We start from the raw sequence: 7,893 nt of genomic DNA on the forward strand, positions 1-7,893 counted from the left end.
CCCACAAGTAGTACAGTGTCACCATGGTGACAGTGTACTGCTAGGGTGACAGTATGTTAAAAAAAACATAAATAATAATATAAAAAAAAATAAAAAAATGTTTTACTAAAAAGATAGATGAATACATTTTGGCCAAGATTTATGTAGAAAGATTACTTATTTGCAAAATGTTATAAGAAAAACATTTTTTTTTTAAATGTTTGGACTTTTTCATTTATATAGCAAACAAATAAAACTCCCAGCGGTGAATAAATACCACCAAAACAAAGTTTTATCTGTCTCAAAAAAATGCTAAAAAATCCATATGGGTGGAGTGGTACATGACCGCGCAATTGTCATTCAAAGTGTGAAAGCGCTGAAAGCGGAAAATTGGCCTGGACAGGAAGGGGGGGGGGGGGGAAGTGTCCGGACTGGAAGGGGGGGGGGGGAGTGTCCGGACTGGAAGGGGGGGGGAAGTGTCCGGACTGGAAGGGGGTGAAAAACTAACAGCAAATGACATTTCATCGCCGTCTTCTTTAAAAAAATTGTCAGCAAATGCCATTTTGTTGCTCACTTCTTAAAAATACACTAAGACCACTCCAAAGGTCTCCCGAAATACATAGCAGACCCTTGGAGGGGTCTCTTAGAGGGGTCTCTTGGAGGGGTCTCTTGGAGGGTCTCTTGGAGGGGTCTCTTGGAAGGGTCTCTTGGAGGGGTGTCTTGGAGGGGTCTCTTGGAAGGGTCTCTTGGAGGGGTGTCTTGGAGGGGTCTCTTAGAGGGGTCTCTTGGAGGGGTCTCTTGGAGGGTCTCTTGGAGGGGTCTCTTGGAAGGGTCTCTTGGAAGGGTCTCTTGGAGGGGTCTCTTAGAAGGGTCTCTTGGAGTGGTCTCTTGGAGTGGTCTCTTAAAAGGGTATCTTGGAGGGGTCTCTTGGAAGGGTCTCTTGGAGGGGTCTCCTGGAGGGTCTCTTGGAGGGGTCTCTTGGAGGGGTCTCTTGGAGTGGTCTCTTGGAGGGGTCTTTTGGAGGGGTCTCCTGGAGGGTCTCTTGGAGGGGTCTCCTGGAGGGTCTCTTGGAGGGGTCTCTTGGAGGGGTCTTTTGGAGGGGTCTCTTGGAGTGGTCTCTTAAAAGGGTATCTTGGAGAGGTCTCTTGGAGGGGTCTCTTGGAGGGGTCTCTTGGAGGGGTCTCCTGGAGGGTCTCTTGGAGTGGTCTCTTAGAAGGGTCTCTTGGAGGGGTCTTTTGGAGGGGTCTCCTGGAGGGTCTCTTGGTGGGGTCTTTTGGAGGGGTCTCTTGGAGGGATATTTTGGAGGGATCTTTTGGAGGGGTCTCTTGGAGGGGTCTTTTGGAGGGGTCTCCTGGAGGGTCTCTTGGAGGGGTCTCCTGGAGGGTCTCTTGGAGGGGTCTCCTGGAGGGTCTCTTGGAGGGGTCTCCTGGAGGGTCTCTTGGAGGAGTCTCTTAGAAGGGTCTCTTGGAGGGGTCTTGAAGCAGAAGGACCCGGTAATGAAATGTCATTTGCCAGAAATGTTTTTCTTTCAGTGCTGCTGCAGCACTTTCTGTACATGACAGCGATGTTCCCCTCATATCCATCCTTTGTATTAAAATGTATCTAAACCCAAGAATTGATAGTATTTGTTCGTATTGCAGCTTACAGGCCCTTGGATGTGGCGGCTGAGTTAGCTTTCTTTTCTTTCCCCCCTTTTTTAACATAGTGATCCTGCCAGTAACTCACTTCCTGTGCCAGGGTGACCGCCATATTGAGCAGCAGCATGGTCACCCTAGGCAGGAAATGCATAACATTGTGTCAGCTCTACATAACACCTCCCTCTCCTCTCCATAACAGGGGGTTGTGTTTGTAGTCCACAGAGAAAACAGGAAACAATGCTAACTGATAACAGTCCAGAGGCAGAGAGCCCAGATCTCATAAAACACTTTCCATGGGATATTTAACCAACCAAAAAGGGTGAGCAATGTGTTGTTGGAGTGTAGATACACTTTAAGTCCCTCCCACAATCCTCTGGCCGCCCTGTGCTGTGAGAGCCGATCTGCTCCGGGTAGCATCGGACGGCTCGTTCAGGTTGAATAGTCGATAAACTTCTAGGAGATTTCGATGTGTGTGAACGGACTTGGGTCAGTTCCGTGTCGCCCCCTGCAGCCCCCAATCAATGTGTGGGGAGGGGAAGGAGCTAGGAGACACACAACACTCAATATCCCCCATGGGGACGGAGCTATTGGGGGAGATTTACTAAACCTGGAGCACTCAGGATCTGGTGCAGCAGTGCATGGGAGCCAATCAGCTTCTGACTTCAGCTTGTTCGGTTAAGCTTTGGCAATAAAGCCCGGAAGCTGATTGGTTGCTGGGTCTGGGAAGATCTAGTATTATTACCTGCAGCCTGAAGAGTCGAAGCGTTGGTGTCGTCTAGAGACACTCCCTATAGAACGGCGGTGTGGTGTGGTCAGAGAGGGAGGGGGGAAGAGTAAAGATGGAGGCGCTCCACCTCTAATAACGTCTTCCAGGATGGACTATCAGGACTACTCTATCGATCTGTCCCAGTTGCCGGACCGCCGATCTGATCTGCAGTGAAGAGAAGTCGGTGTACCAGCTATATTCCTACTTATTGTTCTGGAATGACGTCCTGCATGGTCACCGGGGGGTTAACTCTGCTGTGTGTTCATCGGATGGGTGGGATCAGAGTTTTGGTCTTTGGCCAGTTTTCTGGCCATGGAAGGCAGAGTCAGATAAGGCGTTGAGGGAAGAAAATAGAAACATGAAGAGAGAAGGACATTGAATATCCATCTGTTTTATGAACCCCGCACAAAGAGGACCTGTCAATGAATAGATCCCAGACTTGTCCCAATGTACAGAGACAGGATCATCATACAGAAAATCTCCACCTTTTCTCATTAAAAAGCCATCTCTGAGCTCCAGATACTGCGCCTGGGATGAGGTGACCGTCATCCCAGAGTGTAGAAGTGAATATACCGTATACTCCCCGTCCAGAGCTCGGGGAACTCATAGAGAACATCATCTGTGGAACAAACAGAATGCAAAGCAACACTTCATGATGACTGAGGAGGAAACGTCACAACTGGAAACAAACATCACTCCATAGAATCTTCTGAAACAACAATAAAGTATCTTTTCTTACACACATGACTTGTGTCTTCCCGGGAAAATGAGAGAAGACCTCTGCTGGGAAATGTTCTCCTCCCCATAGTCAGTCCCTATACAGTGAGGAACAGAAGTATTTGAACACCCTGCGATTCTGCAAGTTCTCCCACTTCATCATGGAGGGGTCTGACATTCACATTGTAGGTGCATTCCCACTCTGAGAGACAGAATTTAAAAAAGATTTCAAAAATCACATTGTATGATTTGTAAAGAATGTATTTGTCTCGCACTGCTGAACAGAAGTATTTGAACCCCTGAGAAACAGCAAGAATTCTGGCTCTCAAAGACCTGTTACTGCGCCTTTATAAAGTCCACCTCTACTCCACTCATTCATCTCACTTAGTAGCACCTGTCTGAGCTCTTTAAAGACACCTGTCCACCCCACACTCAGTCAGATGCCAACTACTACCATGGGCAAGACCAAAGAGCTGTCAAAAGACACCAGAGACACAATTGTGGACCTCCACAAGGCTGGAAAGGGCTATGGGGCAATTGCCAAGCAGCTTGGTGAAAATAGATCAACTGTTGGAGCAATTGTTAGAAAATGGAAGAGGCTAAAGACGACTGTTAGTCTCCCTCGGACTGGGGCTCCATGCAAGATCTCACCTCGTGGGGGATCACTGATGAGAAGAAAGGTGAGGAATCATCCCAGAACTACAAGGGAGGAGCTGGTCAATGACATGAAGAGAGCTGGGACCACAGTTTCCAAGGTCACTGTCGGTAGAACACTACGCCGTCATGGTTTCCAATCATGCATTGCACGGAAGGTTCCCCTGCTCAAGTCATCACATGTCCAGGCCCGTCTGAAGGTTCCCCTGCTCCAGTCATCACATGTCCAGGCCCGTCTGAAGGTTGCCCTGCTCCAGTCATCACATGTCCAGGCCCGTCTGAAGGTTCCCCTGCTCCAGTCATCACATGTCCAGGCCCGTCTGAAGGTTGCCAATGACCATCTAGATGATCCAGAGGAGGCATGGGAGAAAGTCATGTGGTCAGATGAGACCAAAGTAGAACTTTTTGGTCTAAACTTCACTCGTCGTGTTTGGAGGAAAAAGAAGGATGAGTTGCATCCCAAGAACACCATCCCTACTGTGAAGCATGAGGGTGGTAACATCATGCTTTGGGGGTGCTTTTCTGAGAAGGGGACAGGACGACTGCACTGTATTAAGGAGAGGATGAATGGGGCCATTTATTGTGAGATTTTGAGCAACAACCTCCTTCCCTCAGTCATAGCATTGAAGATGGGTCGTGGCTGGGTCTTCCAACATGACAACGACCCGAAGCACACAGCCAGGAGAACCAAGGAGTGGCTCCGTAAGAAGCATATCAAGGTTCTGGAGTGGCCTAGCCAGTCTCCACACCTAAATCCAATAGAACATCTTTGGTGGGAGCTGAAACTCCATGTTGCTCAGTGACAGCTCCGCAACTTGACAGATCTAGAGGAGATTGGTGTGGAGGAGTCGGCCAAAATCCCTGTTGCAGTGCAAACCTGGCCAAGGACTACAGGAAACGTCTGACCTCTGTAATTGCAGACAAAGGCTTCTGTACCAAATATTAACACGGATCTTCTCAGGGGTTCAAATCCTTCTGTTCAGCCATGCGAGACAAATACATTCTTTACAAATCATACAATGGGATTTCCTGAACTTTTTTTTTACATTCTGTCCTCAGAGTGGGAATGTCCTACAATGTGAATGTCAGACCCTCTATGGTTTCTAAGTGGGAGAACTTGCAAAATCACAGGGGGTTCAAATACTTCTGTTCCTCACTGTATCTGAAGATGGGATAAGAGGTGACCAGAAAAAGTCATTGCCGGGCACATGACTTGTGTTTTCCAGGGAAAATGTGAGAAGACCACTGCTAGGAAATGTTCTCCTCCCCATAGTCAGTCCCTATATCTGAAGACGAGATGAGAGGAGACCAGAGAAAGTCACTTCCGGGCTTCTGGCTGCAGACTTGTGATTGGTCATCTCTCCCTCTCCGTGGGATCCATGGATGGAGGTCAAGAGATAAAACAGAGTTGGTGATTTACAAACAGTGTTAATGAAGAAAAATATTTAACCATTTGCCTCCTGCCCAGGGGTGGACTGACCATTTGGAAACTCGGGCACTGCCCGAGGGCCTGGGGCCAGTAGGGGGCCCCATGAGATGCCCCTGGAACCTTTTTCATAGGCTTTTTAGAGTTTGGGCAAGGACACAGGGGCCCCATGATCCCCTATTGCCCGGGGGCCCCATGAGTTGTCAGTCCGCCCCTGCTCCTGCCCCTAGTACATTTACTGCATCAGGGCAGCAGTTCCAGGCTAAGTGATGTACTGGTAAGTCGCTCAGCACATGTGCACAGTAGAGTGATCCCAATCAAGGTGCTCGGCAACCAGGCACTGTGATTGGCCAGGGTATCGTGCAATTGATACGACTAATCCTAGTGATCACATAATTAAATGTTAGGAAAAACTGAAATGAATGGCTTCCATTCATGACAGCTTGCTTACTATTGTGATGTTGTGATTGGCCCACAACTATCACATGGTACCTGGGCTATTCACAACACCCTGTACCATATGATTAGCTGTAGCCAATCACAGCCTCACAATCATAAGCAAACTGTAATGAATGGAAGTCAGTTAAAACTATTATTTATAACAGTGATCCTCACTAGTATAAACCATAACAGTGTAAAAAAAAATCCATGATCACCCCTTAACCCCCCCCCCTCCCCACCGAGTAGTTCAGTGTCAATAAAAGAAATCTTAAAAAAAAAAAAAGTCTTAAAGAGAGTCATAAAATGTTAAACATTTTAAACTTGTTTTTTTCTACCATACTGTCACGAGTCAGTGTCCCTGATCACCAGTCATTTGATGACGCTGTACTGCACTGGTGACAGGATGGAAAAAGAATTGGAAAACAAAAAAAAAAATTTGATTTCTTCATTTTCCAGAAATTCATAACAAAAAAAATTACAACTTTAAAATATGTCTCTTACTAAATGCCTGACATTTGGGGGGGGGGGGAGTTGTGCTGTCCTGATATTTGAGGGGGATTTGTACTGTCCTGGCATTCCAATCCCCTCCCAATCATGTGATTCAGGTGTTCCAATCCCCTCCATATCATGTGATTCAGGTGTTTCAATCCCCTCCATATCATGTGATTCAGGTGCTCCAATCCCCTCCATGGACACAGGTGTATACAATCAAGCCCCTAGGCATTCAGACTGCTTCTACAAACATTGGTGAAAGAATGGGTCGCTCTCAGGAGCTCAGTGACTCCAAGCGTGGTCCCGTGATAGGTGGCCACCTGGGCAATAAGTCCATCCATTTCCTGGCTACTAAATATTCCACGCTCAACAGTTAGTGGGATTATAACAAAGTGGAAGCCACTGGGAACAACAGCCACTCAGCCACCAAGTGGTAGGCCACGTCACATGACAGGGTGGGGTCAGCGCATGCTGAAGCGCACAGTGCGCAGAAGTCACCAACTGTCTGCAGAGTCAATAGCTAAAGACCTCCAAACTTGGTGTGGCCTTCAGATGAGCCCAACAACAGTGCGTAGAGAGCTTCATGGAATGGGTTTCCATGGCCGAGCAGCTGCATCCAAGCCTTCCATCACCAAGTGCCATGCAAAGCGTCAGATGCCGTGGTGTAAAGCACACCGCCACTGGACTCTAGAGCATGGAGACGTGTTCTCTGGAGGGACCAATCACGCTTCTCTGTCTGGCTATCAGATGGGTGTGTCTGGGTTTGGCAGTTGCCAGGAGAACAGTACTTGCCTGACTGCATTGTGCCAAGTGCAAAGTTTGGTGGAAGGGGGATTATGGTGGTGGGTGTTTTTCAGGGGTTGGGCTTGGCCCCCTAGTTTCAGTGAAGGGAACTCTTAAGGCAACATTTTGGACAATTTCATGCTCCCAACTTTGAGGGAAGAGTTTGGGGATGGCCCCTTCCCGTTCCAACATGACAGTGCACAAAGCAAGGTCCATAAAGACATGGAGGAGCCAGTTTGGGGTGGAGGAACTTGACTGTCCTGCACAGAGTCCTGACCTCAACTCCATAGATCACCTTTTGGATGAATTAGAGCGGAGACTGCGAGCCAGGCCTCCTCCCCCGACATCAGTGCCTGACCTGACAAATGTGCTTCTGGAAGAATGGTCCAACCTTCCCATAGACACCCTCCTAAACCTTGTGGACGGCCTTCCCAGAAGAGTTGAAGCTGTTATAGCTGCAAAGGGCGGGGCCAACTCAATATTGAACCCTACGGACTAAGACTGGGGGGCCATTAAAGGTCATGTGCGTGGAAAGGGTGAGCCAACTCAATATTGAACCCTACGGACTAAGACTGGGGAGCCATTAAAGTTCATGTGCGTGGAAAGGGCGGGGCCAACTCAATATTGAACCCTACGGACTAAGACTGGGCGGCCATTAAAGTTCATGTGCGTGGAAAGGGTGGAGCCAACTCAATATTGAACCCTACAGACTAAGACTGGGAGGACATTAAAGTTCATGTGTGTGGAAAGGGCGGGGCCAACTCAATATTGAACCCTACGGACTAAGACTGGAAGGCCATTAAAGGTCATGTGTGTGGGAAGGGCGGGGCCCAATACTTTTGGCAATATAGTGTATATCCCAGAGTTTGTGAACTCTATAACTTTCCTACAGACTAAATAAACATTGATTTTGGTTATTTTCTTCAAAGAATTGGAGCAGAATACATTTTGGCTAAGATTTATGAAGAAATTTTATTTTGTAACAGAAACAAACAAAA

The 7,893-nt window shown here is 47.8% G+C and overlaps 1 protein-coding gene across 2 annotated transcripts in view; it reads right to left on the minus strand.

Annotated features, from left to right (window-relative positions):
- The window catches only part of LOC149451878 (phospholipid scramblase 3-like), a 46,882-nt gene extending 44,275 nt beyond the window's left edge, over window positions 1-2,607 (minus strand). Inside the window, exon 1 of one of the 2 annotated variants that reach the window (XM_089690055.1) lies at window positions 2,359-2,607. The gene's annotated coding sequence lies outside the window, so the exon portion shown is untranslated. The remainder of the gene's footprint in view (window positions 1-2,358) is intronic. The other variant, XM_089690054.1, reaches the window with a different exon arrangement.
- Between the last annotated feature and the right edge of the window lie 5,286 nt (window positions 2,608-7,893).

This window comes from Staurois parvus, unplaced genomic scaffold, assembly GCF_062004578.1.
Source record: "Staurois parvus isolate SC_StPar_1 unplaced genomic scaffold, SC_StPar_1.0 ptg000512l, whole genome shotgun sequence".
Taxonomy (NCBI): Eukaryota; Metazoa; Chordata; class Amphibia; order Anura; family Ranidae; genus Staurois; species Staurois parvus.